General features: G+C 34.3%; 1 pseudogene; it reads right to left on the minus strand.

Annotated features, from left to right (window-relative positions):
* Window positions 1-1186: 1186 nt before the first annotated feature.
* Window positions 1187-3428, minus strand: LOC145046743 (vacuole membrane protein KMS1-like; annotated as a pseudogene).
* Between the last annotated feature and the right edge of the window lie 16408 nt (window positions 3429-19836).

The following is a 19836-nucleotide window of genomic DNA, read 5'->3' on the forward strand; positions in this document are numbered from 1 at the left end:
TAAGCCACATCACTACTAGAAAAACAGCCTTTTACGATGCTCATTGCGCGTCGTAAAAGGCTCAGATGACGTGCAAATGTGCGTCAAGGAAGGCCCTGTCATAAAGAGAGACGACACGCATTTACGACGCTCATTTACGACGCGCAATTACGACGCGCGTTTATGACACGCAATGTGTATCAAGGAAGGCCCTGTCATAAAGGAAGACGACACGCATTTGCGTGTCGTAACCTTACGACACACATGTTAATGACACGCAATGCGTATCAAGAAAGCCCCTGTCAAGAAAGGTCATGTCATAAATGAAGATGACACACATTTTTGCGTATCATAATTTAAATGTTTAAAAAATATATTATTTATAGATTTACTAATTTTCAAATTAAATAATAAATTAAAAATCTCATAATACAAAATAAAATACCATAAATAACAAAGATAATTCATTTGACTAATATGTCAAATACAAATAATTATTCCAAAAGTGAATAAATCTTATAAAAAAATGAACTCATTTATATACAATTGAACTTAAATTCACTTGTTCCATGTAAATGTTGACTTAAGTTTCCATTTTCAATGAACTCATACACCAAAAAAAAGGGAGCCCTCCACACAATATCGTATTAAACGCACCTGCAAATATAAAGTCAAATGTTAAATAAATATGGCCAACTCAAAATCTTGATAAATATATTTATCAATTGAAATACCGCATACTAGGTTTAGATGATGAACATGTGTTAACAGATAAAATAATATAATTATGTCTAAAACTAATATTCCAAACCTCGCCTATGAGTTCTGCATAAATAAGTGGCAACAGTTATGGAAGAAGGCCCTTGATGAGATTTGGCTTGTTGTGGCCAGCTATACTCAAAGCGAAAACAGCTGCACGCCTAACATGCTGCCCATGTTTATCAAAATTTAACAGATCATGCTAATAACTCATACATATAGAATTATAAGGAAAAAAAAGAGTAGGGTTTTCCCCAATCCGTTAAATTAGACAAAACAAAATGTTTTCTTTCCATTCCAATGGAATGAAGAATTCCATTCCTCCCCTGATTCCAGCATATATAGAGATACTTACCCTGATCAATTAATTTAATCAAATATGCATAAAAATACCAATCAACCCACCAACACTTTTGTTAAATCAACACAATAACACTATTATTAAAAACTATGACTCAAATTTTGTAAAGGAGTTGTGTTTTAAATATTGAGCATGTGAAAGGAACCAACGCTTCATGTGATTTAAGTTTGAAGCAACTCCATTATTCTCTGATGAGGAAGCATCCAGTTCTTCTGTCACCTCCATTTTATCACCTGAGATACTTGCTGCAAAAAACTGTACATTTTTTGTCATTTTTAAAACAATATTCAAATAATTTTCTATCATGTTTTCTCAAACATCATTTATCTAGATAGCACTTTATCAGTGTATCACTTAATGAGGAAAAAAGCAATTTGAGAAGGGAATAGCAATATACGAAAAGGAAAAAAAAAAATAATAAGAATAAGTATAAGAAACCTGCTCTAGAAATGAAATATGGAGGTAGCTCTCCTAATGCAGTTCCAAGGCCCCAAATAATAGCTTCTACTTGTACTTGAGGCAAAATGCTGTTGAGTGGAACCTGAACACCTTGAGAGGATAAAAAAACAATGGAGGCCCAAACTCTGAACAATCCTTTTGAAGCCATGTAGGGCTTCTATTTAACTTTATTGTATCATCAACAACACTTTTAAGATCCACCCGACGACACTGCATTGCTTTTATTGTGAAGAAAGGAATGTGGGGACCCAGATATAGAACAAAAGTGTGTAGCCCAGACCCTGATCAATTAATTACAAATACAACTTAACAAAACTTCAAAAACTTTGGTTTCCAAAAAAGAACATAATAAATGAAAATGCAAGAATATAATTATCTAAATGGAAAAGTAAAGAACAACACTTGTACTTTCACCATTTTATTGATTTAGCCACTGAAGAAGTATTATTTTTTTTTATTAAATTAGCTATTGAGCTATTATTATAATAATAATAAATGATAATGGGGATAAAGTTGATTGAGCTCACCAAGACCAATGGAAGATGCAACACCAAGAGCTACCCACCACAGTCCAAACCTTGCATATTCAAGAAGCTCTTCAACATGCTACAAGAACACATGTATCACATATTCATCAGTATATATTAATATGTAACATATAATCATGAAAACCAAGGAACTTACAACCTCATCGATAATTTGAAGGAACTTTGAGTACGATGAATCATAGGCAAAGAATTCGTTAACAAACAGAATACCTATTGAAGATCAATGTGTGAAAAAAGCATAAGCCAGACAACATGTGTCAGAAGGTATACCAGTGATCTGCTTATATACTGAACAACAGCCACTATAAAAAGCTTCAATGTTTTGAAAGGTAGTGCTATTAATGTCATATTCTCTAGTTCTTGTTTATGCTTCTCACGCAGTCCTACAATTACAAACAAGAAAACCGATTAGCCAGGGAAACAAGGCATTCACTCACCATTACAAAAATATAAACCCAAAATTGGAAAAAAAAATCCAAATGGTAAAATGAGAACTTCCATAATTAAGGCTGTGTTTGTTACATGAGACAAAAAAGATTACAATTTTATCCAATTGACATCAGTCCACTCAATGCCCACTAGACACAGAGCAATGCCATTGTGTTGTGTCATGTCTTATGTATATAGACATAGACTATAGAGAGATGATAAATTTTTTCATAAGAAAAGAGTGAGGTGATCTTATTAGATCAATTATACACACACACACACAGAAAGAGAGAGAGAGAGAGAGAGAGAGACAGGAATAAACACAACCATGGTTCCATTGTGTTAGTTTGATATTATTACATTGTCATATTAGCTTCATGTAAACTCGAGTAACCTAGAGCAAGTTATCCAACAAACTCATTTCACATCTTCAATGACATTTAATCAATATTGTTTCAATTTACCAAATTAAGTAGGTAAAACTTTCTTAGTCTGAAAAAAGAAACAATACAAAACCTCAACGGAAATAGAGTAAGTAAAGAAGACTAAAAAAAAACCCTTGCGAAAGTGCAACAGACAAAAGATATGAATCAAATAAAATAAGCCAATAAGGCGGAGAAAGGGATATAATATGTCCCTTGATTTTATAAGGTTAAGAAGAGAGCAAGAATGGTAGCAAGAATCAGCTTGTCACAAAGTCAAATCAATTAACCAATGAAAAAGGATAATAGTTTAATCTATTAGACAACCAGATCAAAAAAGTTGTGGATCTGGACAGATTGAGCCACCCTAGTTATGTCCATGGATTACAGCCAACAACATCAAATGTTAGAAGATCTGATTTAAACAATCCCGGCATCTCAAAAATCAAAAGAGGTACCTGAGATCGGCATCTCGAAAGCCTGAGAAGACAACAAGATTTATGAGTATGATTGAAGTTCTTCTGCACTCACATGCTAAAACGAAAATACATCTTTTGAATCAGTTTAAATTCTTGATAAAATCTCAAATCAGTGACAATCGGGATGAATACAAGGCCTAGAAAATCTGATAAACTCACTATTGAAACGGAGCAGGCTAAGATCAGTAACAACGCGAAAGCAGATCTTTGTTGTTGTTACGGGAAGAGGACTCCAGGAAGATATGAGATTCGCAGCATTCACTGATTGTGCGCTGTCTCTTTATGGATATGATTTGTGCTCGCTGTTGCTTGCTTTTCTTGGTCTTGAGTTAGATGTTAAATCAGACAATCCAGCCAACATTGGGACAAAAAATAAAAAGTGTAGAAAATCTTACATACATCTGGTTGGGATCGAAGATGGATTTAGTTATTTCTCCGTTTCTTTTTCCTTATTCTCTATACATTGTTCTTTTCTTTTCTCCCTTTTTCCATCTGAGAGTTTCTTAAAATTTTAGGGCTTCTGCACTTGGAGTTTGCTGAAATTTGTTAATCAGTCACACAAACACACCCTGATTTCTCCATTACCGAACAATCACCAACCATCATCTCCTCACAACCCCTTGACAACCTTCGAACGCCACCTCACACCCTCACCTGCAAATCGAAAAAAATAATAAGAAGGGAGAAGAAGGGTTGTGATCGAACCAGAGGAAGAAAAGGGGAAGAAAGAGGAAGAAAAGGCACATCTTTTCTTTTTTCTTTTCGCTCTCAAACTCTAGCTGTAAATAGGAAAGCACGAGAGATGTTGGGAGAATAGATGCAAGAGAGACAGAGATATCCATTTAGGTACGGTTGAGAGGTGAGAACATATAATCATTTGAAGAAGAAGGAATTTGGATGGGTGAGGGTGGGGACGAGGAAAACCTGTTTCCTGTGAGATCCAGCGCACAAAAGCCCTAGTTCTTCCAATCTTGGGATGGCGTGTATTTAATGTCTCAGAGGGAGAAAATGGTAGATAAAAGAGGATAGTTGACATTGTTGACCACTATATCGCTGCCAAACACCAAAAATACGAAAAAGAGGAAGAGTTATAGCCGCATAATGAGGTCTAGGGTTTACAGAGAAAAGGAGAAGCAGAGAGTGAAGGTTTTCAGTTGATGGAGAGGATGAATTCGTTATTCCTTCCCGAACAGCAACAAATTGATCACAGAACGAAACCTACAAATGAGGTCTAGGGTTTACATGGAAACCCTAAAAGATGGAAGAAAAGCGGGGTTTTTAATTTTTTAGGATTTCATTTCCCCCTGTTAATAAAGGATGGAACGCGCGTTCCATTAAAATTTATAAAGCGACATCCTTAGATGACACACATGTGCCCTCCGTGTTTTTTTTTAGTTTAGACACTAATTTAAGGGCACATAATAATGCATGACCTAAATCCTTAAATTTTTTGAAGAGATGACTCTTTTTTAATGTCACTCTCTTTTGCGTAACATAAATCAAAGAGTGTCGTGGTTTGCGCGTCGTAAAAGGCTGTTTTTCTAGTAGTGCATGCAACACTTTTTAGTAAAGGGTTGCTGAAAGTATTGCATTAGGTCAACATCCCTTTAAAGAAAAGGCTACAGTTGACAGCATTCTTGACACTTTTTAGAAAGCATCATCTTTCTGCCTATCACTTATGTAGACTCAAAAATTGCCTTTTTGTCTTAAAAAATGTCTCAAACTTCATTTCTTGTTACATCTTTGTACAAATAAGTTATTTCTAAAAACTAATCTATTTAATTATTACATACCATATGAATAAATAAATTGTTACAACCATTTTTATAAGAAAAATAACAAACACAACAATATAACAATCATAATGGTCATTGGCTAGTTTATGCACATTATACACATTAACATACACATAAAACAACCTTTATGTTTCTAAGACAACTTTAAAGGACAAAAGATGCATGAGACTTGTAAAATAAAAAAATAACAATTATAAAGTTGTCATATAAAATATGCATGAACTTACTTTTATATAAAAACAAGTTATCCATATTCTCTAAAAACTAAGATTTCCAAATATTAAAATATCTAACCAAACTTGCAAGGTGGTTCTTGATACCAATTGTTGGGTTTTAGCTCAAAAATAGTTTCACAAACTAGAAAAATATGGCAAATGAAAGACTTCAAATTCGGAACATAACATAAATATTTTATACCCACCAAGGATCAACTTGCAAGTTATAGAAAGATTAAAACACCAACCAAAGAAAGGATGTAGAAATAATAACCTTTGTTGTTCTTTAGATCCTCTTGGGAGGTTTGGAAGTTGATGAAGAATGTGGTACCTTTGAGACACCAACAACGACTCAACTTGATGAAGATGCTAGTATATATACTCTTAAACCCTTAAGCTTTAAGTTCATAACCAATATGAACGTAAAGAGGGTATGTAAAAGCAAGTAATCTCCAAGTCTTCAAAGCAAAACTAGAGAGAATGAGAGAGAGAGAGAGAGGGGATAATGGTTTCGGTAATTGCTAGTATGAACCAGCCCGAAGTGTGCAATACACAAGCTATTTAAAGCATAAACTTAATCTAAAGGTCCTTATCCAATAAGCAATTGAGACAAGCTTGTCCCCATGCATGCACCATGCTTCATTTTTTTTAATAAACTAAGTGAAGAGCCATCCCTTTTTTCCTTTAACTCATTTTCGGCCATAAACTAAGTGAAAAGCCATCCCTCTTCATAAGATATAAACATTGTATAAATGGGATTCACATATTCTAACTTCAAGAAAGGGATCTTTGAAGGCAAATAATGTAGTTTATTTGATATATGTGAACCTTATTTATATGTAACAGATTCTTAAGGATATTTTCCCTAAGGTGTCGAGAAAATAATTAAGGAACTATACATTTTGGTGTATGGCTTCCTTTCTAATGAATGTCTGAGACTAAACACAAGATACCAAATCAACTTCATTAACGACTGTAATAGTTTTAATTATATTTTACGTGGTAAAGTATAATTTTGAAATCTTTATTGAAGGTTTCAAAAGTTGAGATACAAAGCGGTAACAACCATCTAAGGCCTTAATCATAATAAATGATGAATTAAATCTTACTTGGTATGATTTACTTTCTAATAGGTAGGAATATCCTCCTTTAATCTTTTTGTGACAATACTTCAATCACTATTAATTTTATATCGAATACAAATATCAACTAATAAGTAGATTAAACACTTTGTAAGACTTAGTATGGAAAGGCTCTATCCTCATCATACTTAATGTTTTATGGATTTAAAGTCAATGTTGGACTAAAACTTCTAAATCCAAAATCAACTAAACACATATTTGTATAATACTCTAAATATGGCTTAAATTGTTATATGCAAACCCACCAAGAATAGGTTCATTTATTCTTGTGAAAGCTAAGTTAGTGGAAAGAAAGCTTCTAATGACAAAGCAAGTGGGAGGTACATGGAACTTGAAGCATCTTAAGAACCATAATCTTATGTAGTTGTAGTTGGCACTAGTTTTAACAAGGATTGTTAAACTTGAATTATAGGTATTCCCAAACACAAATTGTTCGCATTAGTGGTTGAAATCATCTATGACTTGAGAAATGTGGAATCTCTCATTGATGAGCTTTTACTAATGGTTTTTGGAAAATCCACCAAGTACCAAGATGTTATGTTAGATCTCGAATCTGATAAATGATTTAGATTCATGAAGATGAGACGTAATCCATGTATGACAATCAAGTGTGGGCTTGGTTAGAATTTGTCCCTATAGAAAGGCTAGAAGGAGTATACAATTCTTCTAGAAAGAATAAATTACATGGATAACCATACACATTTAAAGAAAGACTTGTAATAAAAGGATTTTCTCATACTCTTATTGTTAACCGTGGTCCTCATCGTACTCATGACATTGATTGTGATCAACCCTTTTTAACATGTAGCTGTAATTAGAGCAACAAGGGCATTCTTTACTATAAATTCATATTCTTAATATGAGTGTAGTAAATAGATTTCAAGAAAGACCACTTTTCTTAATATACATCTACTAGAAGATATCTATATAGATTAGCCTGGAGGTTTTCTTAATCCATGTTGTCTTAAAAAAATGTTTAGTGCTTGAGACAAACTTGTGGATACAAAGCAACCATCTCAATGCTAAAATCATCATTTTATGTAAAACCACAAGGTATGTATTTATATCAAAATGAATAGAACATGTGTGTTTACTAAGAACTAGTGGGAGTATGGTGACATTCCTAATATTGTATGAATAAGACATACTTAATCATAAGAAGTTACATTCCGACTAAGCAAGGTCGTTTTCACCTTGACTCGAAAAGTGTTTCTAAAATAAAAAACTTAAGAAGGAGAAGATGCATTCTTGGAACGTGAAATCTATAAGGCATAGAGAAAATGAATGTTAAGAGTTTCATGTCATTATACATATATTGGTAATATCTTGAAAGGGATCAATACATAAGATTCTTTTGGAGAATTCTTAGCGTTGTCATATGGAACCATTTTGAGGTAGCTCATAGGCTTGATCTAGATAAAATGATTTATATTCTACCTGCTTGGCAAATGAATTGATTATTTACCCCATATTATGCATAGGACATGGTATTTGATCATGCTATAAGCATGTCATAGGATACTAACTGAATACATGGTTAGGTCACTGGATGACTAAGTGAGCATTGTATGAGTAATTTAGAAGAACTAAGAGAATGTATACGAGCCAATCAGTTTAGAAAGGATCTTTATGGAAAGAGCTACACAAGATATCAATTTCTAAACAAATATAAATAATTATGAATTATAATAGGATTTTAACTTCATTATGGAACGAAGGGTAAGATTTGTTGGAATGAGATCCAAGAAAAGCATAATGACACAATCTACTACATAATAAGAATACACTACTTTAGAAGTTGAATTCAAATATGATTGGAAGAATGGGATCATTGAAAAGTTATGTTTATTTTTGCCATTCTAGGATCACATAGAAATCTTGGCGACTTTAAGAGTATACTTAATCAGGCTAAGAGACTCTATGTCATGATAGAACACCAATTACATTCTCGAAGAAATTTAACTATATTTAGAGTAAAGTTGAGTATACAGATGATAGTATTCATAGAATTCACACAAATTAAATTTTGTCAGATCCATTGAGATGATAGTATGGAGATGATAGTATTCATAGAATTCTCCAAGAAATTTAACTATACTTATGAATGGTCACACTTCAGTTAGAAGACTTTATTTTTCTAGAAATGGGTTTTTGATTTGGATTAAGTATTTGGATATTGGAACATTATAATAACAACTATTAGATAATGTTATGATATATTGGGGTATAGTCATCACATTAATACTTTTTGTGTTCAATATTAACATGTTTAATCGATGAATAATGTTATTATTCTAAAATTTCACAGTTGGTTATAATTGTGGGACAAATTATAAAGTAGGACTAATATTAATTGGATTGGTTGACTCTCACTAGAAGAAAGTACGCAAGTGGTAGTAACCAAGTTTCATATGTACTTTTTAGAGAACTAGTATCGAACTCACCCGCATCATGATGAATGATGCTTGATTAAAAGGTACTATATTTGAATCCTTAACACCTGATATACATAGTGGGGGCTTGAGTGTAGGGAGTACTATGCTTTGATATGTTCAAATGGTTTTCTGTAACCGGGCGGTTATAAAAGTCATTTTTAAGTATGGTGTGAACTATGCAAGAGGCTTATGTAGTCAAAATGGGATTTGTTCCTCTTATGTGTTGAGAGTTAGACATCTAAGGTGCCTTAGCAAAGTTGAATAATATGAGATTCCAATCAAATGCCAAATAGTGAAATTTAGCGAAAATATAAAATTTGAAATAAGTAAAATTTTATTATATAAAGTTGTAAAGAATCTCGTTAGAAAAGTTTCGGCGAAAACCTCATCGAAATCCGAGTCATAACGAAGAAGTTATGATCAATCGAAGATCCACGATAAAACCGACAAACACTATGTCGCGTAAAAAAGTGAGTTTCCGATAAACTACGTTTTAGCCTTAGTGATCTAAATGAAAGTTGTAGAACTCATTAAAATAATAAACTTTCATATAAATAACTTTTAAATCTGACTTCTTACGAGGAATTTATGATTTTTCTAATTTTCGGAATATCAGTAGACAGATAAAACCTCGAAAAAAAGATCGAGCGATATTTAGCCGACAAAACCTAAACGAGAATCGAAGGTCTCGTCAATAGCAATACAACGGTAAAAAGTCTAACGAAAACAGATGTCGGATGAAGAAGTTATGAATTTTTAACGGATTTTCCAGTCCCGGTCTGTTAAAAATAATAATATTAAAAATGAAGTCAAAATTAGCCGACAAAGTCTAAACGAAAGTTGTAGAATATATTCCCGCCTACGGGTGCATTTAAAGAACATCAAAAACAGAGCCCATATGCGAAAGTTATGGATTTTATAAGGTTTGGGCACAATTTCCGAGGAATGTCGCAAGGATAAGGCTAATCACGGTGAGTCACCCATTGAGTCCGATGCGTGTCGCTTCCTAATTTGACCAAGGATGTGGTCCAATGGCTTTCCGACATGCCTCGTTTCTGACTTCGCCCCGTATCCGAAGTACTGGACGAATCAGAAGCACACACTTGTTCCGACCCTCGCATCCGAACCTTGCCCTTCTGTTGCGTATACTGAGCCTTGCAGCTTCGCATCCACCTGCCCCTTTCTTCTTCCTTCGGATCCGAGGCTCACATCTATATAAAGGGTGCGCGACCTCCCGGTTTTTGTTAGAAAATTTTCCACTTTACACCCCTAATTTTATATTTCTACTACTTTGACATCCCCCAAAGCCCCGATATTATTTTTAACGCCCGAAACACGGCCTGAAGTGCCCGAGAAGCCCGAGAAATTTGTCTTTTCGGTTTGAAGCTCTACCTTCACAAAGCCTAGTTTTCAAGAAGGCTCCCGATTTTTATAGAAGAAAGTTATTTATAGGAACGAAGTGCCGCCCAAATTACTATTTTGACCCCCAGTTAATTCACAGTGAGTTTCAATATATATGAATAATTGTATGTTATGTGCTATGTGCTTTTCAGTTGTTATTATTTCCGCTATTTATGATAGCAAGGTTATACCTTTGACAATGTGATCAGTGAAAGGACTTAGATTCACGATGATACTGGTATATAGCCTCTGACCATGTAGAGCATGTCTCCGTAAGAGAATGACTTCTATTCTATGCTATTGGCAAGTGGTTAGACAGGGCTATAATCTTAAAATCTACCAAAATGTTAAATCAGAAATTGTATGTCTTCTGTGCCATTTGGGCCGAAGCTTTATTGATGTATATCAAGTTTGGAAATTGTTATGTCTCACTGGTTGTATATCTTTGAATCAAGTCATTGATTAATATGGAAATTTTGTCACATGATTCACATATACCTTTGTTGTTCCTTGTTCCTCTTTACTTCTGTCATATATAAGTGTATATATGGCACAACGTTATATTGGATATATTATTGATTTAGTATTATGAAAGTGAGGGCCTTTCATATATATAACTTAAATGATTTTCCAAACCATAGGAATTTTGACAAAACTAAATAAAATTCAAAATTAATTAACAAAATCGGGCTAATGTTAACAGAAAAAGGTTTTGGTTGTCACATCATCCCCCCCCCCGGATAGAGGGAATTTTTTCCCTAAAATCTAACATAGATTAGAAATCACGGACTCGGAAAGAGATGAGGGTACTTCTATTACAATGAATATTCTCGCTCCCAAGTGAACTCAGGTCCCCGCTCGGCATTCCAGCGGTTCACTATCGGTATGCAACTTTGTTTCATTCGTTTGACTTCCGGATCCATGATTTCAACTTGCTCTTCCATGAAATTGATGTTCTCGTTGATTTCAATCTCAACAAGGGGGGTCACAAGGGTTTCTTCGGATAGATACTTTTTAAAATTCGATATGTGGAAGACAGGATGAATGTTACTGAGCTGTTAAGGTAAGCGAAGTTTTCAGAGCTACGATACTGATCCTAGCGAGGATATCGAATGGTTCTATGTATTTCAGATTCAACTTCCCAAACTTTCCAAAATGTATCATACCTTTCCAGGGTGACACCTTCAATAGAACACGGTCACCAACCTGGAACTCTAAAGGATTTCGTCTCTTTTATCGATGTAGCTCTTTTGTCTATCTCTTGAAGCTTTTAATCGATCTTGAATCCATATGATCTTTTCTGTGGTTTCACGGATGACTTCTGGGTCAGTGAGAGAGCTATCAGGGACTTGGTCTCTAGCTAGTTGTGTGTCATCCACCTCATCCCAGAACAGAGAGGATCTGCACTTACGACCATAGAAAGCTTCAACCGGTGCAACCTTGATACTGGTATGATAGTTGTTGTTGTAGGAGAACTTGACTAATGGCAAATGGGTGTCCCACAACATTCCAATGTCTATAACACATGCTCTTAACATGTCTTCCAAGGTCTGAATGGTCCTTTCATTCTGCCCATTGGTTTATGGATGGTAAGTTGTGCTCAAATCCAGCTTATTTCCAAGAGCGTTATGCATTGACTGCCAAAATCTCGAGGCGAATCTGCTATCCCGATCAGAGATAATGGACACAGGCACACCATGCAGACAGACTATCTCTTGAATGTAGATTCGTGTTAGTCTCTTTGCTTGACCTTGACTTGTCGGACGAGTGATGGTTCTGGAAGATTTGCTAGATATACGTCCGCAAGGTTTCAGAAGTCATAGTACTCTTCTCATGAGTAGTTTGGGGTTTAGAATACAAAAGACATTTCTAAGATCTAGGTTGGATAATCATTATGATTGACGAGGGTTTCGTTCCTCAGTCGGTTAAGGCGGTGGGTTTTTGTAACATATGAACTTGGTATGGTGAGGACCACGCCAATTGATGTCGAATGATGATGTAGGACTCTCTATAGAAAAAGTGTTGATTCGATTTGAAAGAGACATCAATTATAATGATGGTATATCTCGAGTGTGTTTGTCAGTGCATTCTGTGTAGGCTTTATAGTATTTGATGACTAGTGATGATACTTTATATTATCATCCTTCTCGGTACCTCTATGATCTCTTGGCATATACAGATCATGTATAACTAAGATGAATAAGACGACCGACTTAGTGAATCTACCCTAAATCCACAACCAGACAAGGAACATGAATTAAGGTGGAATCATTCACTCTAATTCTGCAAAATATTAGCTATGCATAACCCTGATGTATGTACTAAGCCATCATAGCTCTCCTGCACTGATTTTTTACTTCTCTTATGAATGTCAAGACTTGTTTGGACGAGTGAGTTATTTATAATTACTTTTTAATTTACCCGAATTTTAATATGAATATCAATTAATCTTCAAAGATTTTTTTATTTAGAAGACGTACCAAAATCTCAAAAGGGGGGGGGGGGGGGTTCCTTGTTTCTCTTATATGTCATGACGTTACACTCCTCCTTCTCCTCCATCATTTTTCTCCATTGGATAGTCTCTCTTGAACTGCCCCATTTCACCACATGCATGGCATACTTGGATTATACTAGCATTGGTAGTTGAAGTAATGCGTTGAGTTGGAGTCCTACAAAAACGAGCTTCTTCGTCAATTCAAGTCTTTGGACAATCTCTTTTTAAGAGTCCAGATTTGACACACTTATAACAGATCTGACTCAAACCAACGTCGAGGACTTGAGTGGTTGGTTGGGCTGGTATCCTGTAGAAACAAGTGGTGTGTCCTTATCTTTTGTAGTTCTTACATCGCAATTTGCGACATTTTCCTAAGTGGTGGAAATTTCATTTCTTACAATCCGGTAGATTTCCAGCATATTGTCGTACTGACATTGGTACTGGAGTGGCAGATGTTGTGGTTGTAGGGTCGTCACAGGTTGTTATCTCTTGGCAAGTCTTTGAGATAACTTGTGCTCCTTTTTGTTCTCGAACTGTCGTTTGTTATTCTTTGTTTTGTGAGCTGGAGTATCATTATGGCTAGGTCCTTGTCGGTTTCCTTGTGTGTTACTGCGGTTTGAATTGCCGAAATTGTTTCCATTCTCGTTTGGGTTGTTAGCATTGAATTGCGCCATGACAGTTGTCACAACAGCTATGAGCGTGGCCTGAAATGTAGCAGAGTTTATCTGTAGAATTGGTGTCTTTCTAGTTGGTTGGTTACCTTCTTGTGAAGACATGGTTCTGTGGCATGATGTGAAACAATCTTGTGAGTAACGATGGTCATCAGTAGTTGTATTTCACAAATTTATATATACTTATAAATTTCATGCCTTGATGGACTATCCTGAATGTTTCTGACAACATTTCAAAAGTGTTTTCTATGGAAGTCAGTATTGCATGAGTGTTATTTAAACTAAGTTATACCGGTTTCCGAGAGTATCATGATCCGACTTATATAATGTTCTGATAACCATCTATAAAGGAAGTCTATATGAAATAGACTTTTGAATTTGAAGTGACTACTCTTGAAGGAATTTCTATGACCTAGTTTACTGATAATAGTTGCAAGAAAAGAGGCGATAAGCCCGACACATAGTGGGAGCAGTGTAATCACTAACTTACTAAGTTATACTATTTTATTAGGTATTAGTGCGACGTATATGGTGTTTGGTATCTTCGCATGATTCGAGAGTGGTTTCCTCTATTCTTTGTCCCTCCTCCGTTCTCTCTAGTTCATTCTTGTGAAGATTTGTTGTCTCTAGACACCCTATGGTGTTTTGGTTCTCAGTAGGTGTATTAATTCTTTGTTTCTCCTTGGTCCGGGTTTGTCACTGATCTCAATCACTTCATGATGGAGAGTCTGACTCCGAATGTCTAAGTGGACCCTACATATCTTCTCTTAAGAGGATAAGGTTCGTCTATGATCACTCTGGTGCCTTTCTCTTCGATTGATCCCTTCTCAGAAATCTTTTCATGAGCCTCTGCTAGTTCCTGCTTGACTCCTTTCTGCTGCTAACAATGAGTGGTTTCCTCTATCTATGTTGGTTGCGCGAGAATGGAAGTATCTAAAGAATCTATAGCATTAATATAACATTTTTATCTTACGGGGTGATCGTTACCTGGTCCTCCTATAATTTCGCAGTGTACAAAAAGTTCATATAATTTAAGATCAAATACACCTTTAGATAGGTGACCCCACTCTAAAACCACAACCAAACAAGGGAAAGGATTTAGAGCATAGATCACAAATTTTAAGTCTATAAAATCTTAATTATATAAACCTTGGGAGTATAAACTCCGAAATTATAGACCGACCAGTAGGAGTCTTTTAAATTTTCATATAAGTTATTTATAAAGTCTAAAATACTTCTACAGTACTCTTTATTGTATACTCGATACTTGTTGTTGTCTTATAGTAACTAAAGCACTCCTATAGTAGTTTAACTATGCTTCATTCATATAGGATTTGGTGAGTTTTAGACTTGTCGTAACACCACAGTCACTCCTAAACACATGTTGGTCATATCTCAGGCAAAGATAGTTGATCAGGTTATATTGGCCCCACATATGACTACATAACTATCCAGGTTTAACCGTAGTGCCCAACTTGCCCAAAATACTTTTATGTAATTCTTACTATGTTATAGCTTCTTGCACACATGTATACTTCTTGTAAAATACTTATATTTTAAAGTATACTTTTAGTTTCAGAGCGATTTGGCCCCTTTAGTGTTTATAGTTGTATACCATGTAAGGTTCGGTATACTTAATTCACTATAAAGAATAGCTCTGATACCAATCTGTCACACCCCCAAACCGAAACGGCGGAAACGTTCGTGGGTGGAGGACGTCGCATGTAGTATCACAACAATTGTATCATAGTAATCAAAGTAAACACAACTATTACATTGAATATATAAAAGGTATTTAGATTTTTTTGATTTATATTCATATACATCAAAAGTAGTAAAATATAAAGACATGACTCTATATGCTCCGTCTTCTCAAAAGCTACGGGAGTACCTATCTACTGATTTCCTGAGAATACAAGTTATTTTGAAAGAGTAGATAAACATTTAAGCTAGTGAGTTCATAAGTATGTTTTTGAAATGAAAAAAAAACGTTAATGAATCAGTGAAAGAGTTTGTATGTTTCCAAGAAAATCTAATAGTTTCTAACATATGAGTTCGTTACAAAGTACCATAAAGTATTTAGTCTAAATGCATGTTTACCACCGTAAAATCCCTTTCGTAAGAAAACCCTGGTTACCACTAGTATGTATAGTAGTTTTATTACTTCAAATAAAACCATGTATTTTCCATACTTATGTCCTATAAGCATTGTTCATGTAAAGTATATTACTACGTAAATATGTCGTTGATATTTACTTGTGAGTTTTATGACCATACTAACTGATACGATGTGAATCGGACGCCAATATCCTTTATGACTTTGTCACCCTTAGGCCTGCCGGTCCTACTGTAGCTAACAGCAAGGTGCGGGATTGTCAGTCCTTTATAGATCTATACACAAGCTCACGCTCCCTCGAGGAGACTCTGGTTCATATGGGTAGTCTTCCACTAGTACATGTACAAGTACCCAAAGACGTGTCTCTCAAACTAGATTAACGACTTTACAAGTAATAATTCGAAACCCTTTTTATAAATAGCAAATAAGTTTATAAACAGAATGTTTTTGTTCCCTAAAACTGTATACTAATAATAGTTTGTGTGCTCATATATGTAAAACTGTGTATTAAATCCCCAAACTATATCTATTATAGTTTGTATGTATGTTATGTACTTGATTTGTCTATTGGTTAGAAAAACTATGCAGTTATGCTTATAAGTTGAAAACATACCATATGCTCAACATGTTACAAAAGGGATAAAAATATCTAAATATTTTATAAAGATGTGGAAACTGTATGGTTATAATATTTGCATTAGTTTTAAGTGTGTTGAAATATTTTAGTATGAATTCACAAAATCATTTGTGTTTGGTTTGCATTCTCAACCTGAAAACGTTAAAAATGATAAAATCATAGGGGTACGAACTCACTGTTGGTTGCATGAAATGTCGGACCAGGAAATTGGGAGTGAAGACCCTCGAGTTGATGTACGCAACACTTAACGGGATTCTAATATCAATTAAATACATATATGCATTTTATTAGCAAAACCTTTATTTACAGTAGTGGAAAAGCACTTGCTTTTAGTGTAAGAATGTTACTAGGACTCGATTGAATTGGAAAAAGTGGGTTTGCTGCCAAGATTCACGACGTAAGGATAATTGCGGCCGTGAAGTGTTCTCGGCCGTGAACAACTCCTTGAAGGGTTTACGGTCGTGAACGGTTTGCAGCCATTGGAGGTTTCAAGATTTGAATGGTGTATGGCCGTGAAGTCAAGAACAACTATGTTTGAATCGAAAAAAGGGTTGGTGTTAGATGCTTCCAAAAGTGGTTTAAGATGAATGGAGTGTTAGATTAAGAGAAAACTTGAGAAATCTCAGGTTTTTGGGTGGGGGTTTTTAGAGAGAGGAAATGTGTTCGTAATTAGAAAAGTGTAAATGAGGGTAGGGGTAATGTATATATAGGCTGGGAGTATGGTCGGTGGTGGGGTCCACCAACCGTGAACTAGCTTACGGCAGTGATCGGGTTCACAGCCGTGAACACCAGTCATGCCGGAAACTACTGATTGTTTTAAGGAAATTCGGGTTTTCGCGCGATTTTGTTTCCGACTCGTGTATATATATATATATATATATATATATATATATATATATATATATATATATATATATATATATATATATATATATATATATATATATATATATATATATGATTCAACTATATATAACTTAAATAATTTTCCAAACCATAGGAATTTTGACGGAACTAAATAAAATTCAAAATTAATTAACGAAATCGAGGTAACGTTAACGGAAAAAGGTTCGCGATGTCACACACCAAATCATTTTTTATTTCTCTAATACCCAACAATTTCCCCGTAGATGTTGAAGCTAATGAAGATCACGATATTCAATCTTCTTGGCATTCCTCCCTCTAAATTGTGAGACTCATTAGAACTTGGGATCTTCAAAGTGAGAAATTAGATCTGAAAAATATCATCTCCAAGGCATAATGATCTAAAATGATTGAACTCCCCCTTGAGCAATCATCACCCCCCCCCCCCCCCCCCCCTTGATTCTTTAACAAATACTTTGGAGAGAATTTGAAAGTTAAGAAAAATCAACAACAAACTACTTTATCCAAAAAAGCAAGTTAAACATGAAAGCTTTCCCAAAGCTAACATGAATTCTTCAAAACATATAAGATTTGAAAAATCACCAATATCATGTGCATAAAAGATTTGATTTGAAATGTTTCACTCTTGTACCCAAACATTCGCTATAACACCATAATCTTCAAAGAATCAGCGAAAAGTTGGCAAAATACGAAAATAACCACTGGATAAAATCTTTAACCAATGGGTAAGAACACCAAAATTCTGAATTCCTCTAAAGCTCGGAATGATTCAGAAGTGAACAGTAAATTCCGAAAAGAATGTTGACATCAATTCCAAACAGTAGTCATTTTGATTTCGAACAATAGTTTTCAACAACACAAACAAAAACAAAATATTTTTGGTTTCTTGGGGTTTTTCTGATGCGATAATGAAAAGAAACAAAAAAAATTGGATTTTTGATTTTCCGAGACTTCAAAAATTAAGAAAGAACAAAAACATTTTTTTGTGATTTTCATATTTTTGAGAATCAGACAAAACGAAAATATGAGAAAAAAATAGGAAAAGATGAGAAAGAAAAATATATTTTTAGAACCTTTGAATTGTGTGAATTACAACTATGATGAAGCTGGACTAAGTGGTATAAAAAATGTTCCAAGTGACATATCGATGGAAAGGGATGAGAAGTTGAAATGGAACGAGAAACCAAAAGTCAATGTTCAGAAATCAGTTGAAGAAATAATTTCAAAGAAGAAAGAAATGAATAATAGATACAATAAGAATTTGATTAAAAGGAAACAATTTTGGGAAAAAAATCATAATGAAAATAAGAAAGACATTCATTCTCAGAAGTCAAATCTAAATTTTGCTAATTCAACAAAATCATTTAATCAAAAGATTGGTTCATCTCATATTCACAAGTCAAACTCACACTTTTCATCAAATTTATTCTATTCAAAGAACGAGAAAAACTCCAAAGATATGAAACTTTCAAGTGAAAAGGGTTATGATCAAAAGGATGCTCTTAAATAGTTTGAATAAAAAATAAAAAATGTAGAAAAAGGTTTTTCAAGAAAGATGATTCCAAAATATAAAGATTTTATTCAAAGAAAATCTTTTCTTGTTGAAGTAAATCTTTGTGATAAAAGAATGGACATTTACAAATTTGAAAAAGGGATGGCTAATTCTTTAATTAAGATATTTTAGTAGATTGAAAAAATTAAGGTTTTTCTTATTCACTTTTCGAAATCAAAAATATCACAAAAGCCCAAGATGGTTTGGGTTCCCAAATATGTTCAATCTTTTATAGGTCATACGTGATGATCAGTTTGATTCATAATGATATATTGATAGTGGTTATTCTCATCATATGACCGGAAGAAAGTCCGAATTAAGAGAGTATCAAACTTTAAAAGATTGAGGAAAAGTAAAATACGGAAATAATGAGACAAGTGAAATTAAAGGATATGGTATGATCTCAAATGGGGAGTTCACAATTCGAAAGGTAGCTTATGTTGAAAGCTTGAAACATAATTTAATAAGCATTTCACTGTTGGTTGTAGGTATGTGTAACAACCCGTTATTTCAAGTCAATAAAATCCTAAACCCTAACCTAGTACTAGTGAAAACAAATTGCAATCCTTAATGCATTGTATCATTTATTTCCTTAAGGGCATGCGTATAAGATAGTAACTAAGAATGGTTTGAAACCTAATTTGACTTATGTTAGTATAACTTATCATAAGATATAAGATTAGGGTTTAAACCTGTAGTGACATAAGAACATGGTTTGGCATGCGGAATTAAAGTTTGCATAATGAACATGGTGATTTTTGTGTTCAAGAGATGTATTGATTATGTATGGAGTTACAAAAAGGGATCTAGATCTAGTCTACATAAATAACACACACTTACACATTCACTTTTACATCTCTCAAGCACACCTCTATAAGTGGTATGAACCCACCTTATATAGAGGTGTTTACATGTCTCTCTCTCTCTTACTCTCACTAACTCCTAAGTCATAAGGCTAATGCACCACATGCAAGTGGGTCTACAAAAGTTAAACCATTACAAAGTCAAACATGAATAACTTTGCACCCCAACATTCTCCCCCTCAAGAAAAGCATA

The sequence above is a fragment of the Lactuca saligna genome, chromosome 5 (assembly GCF_052625555.1).
Source record: "Lactuca saligna cultivar CGN05327 chromosome 5, ASM5262555v1, whole genome shotgun sequence".
In the NCBI taxonomy this organism is placed as follows: Eukaryota; Viridiplantae; Streptophyta; class Magnoliopsida; order Asterales; family Asteraceae; genus Lactuca; species Lactuca saligna.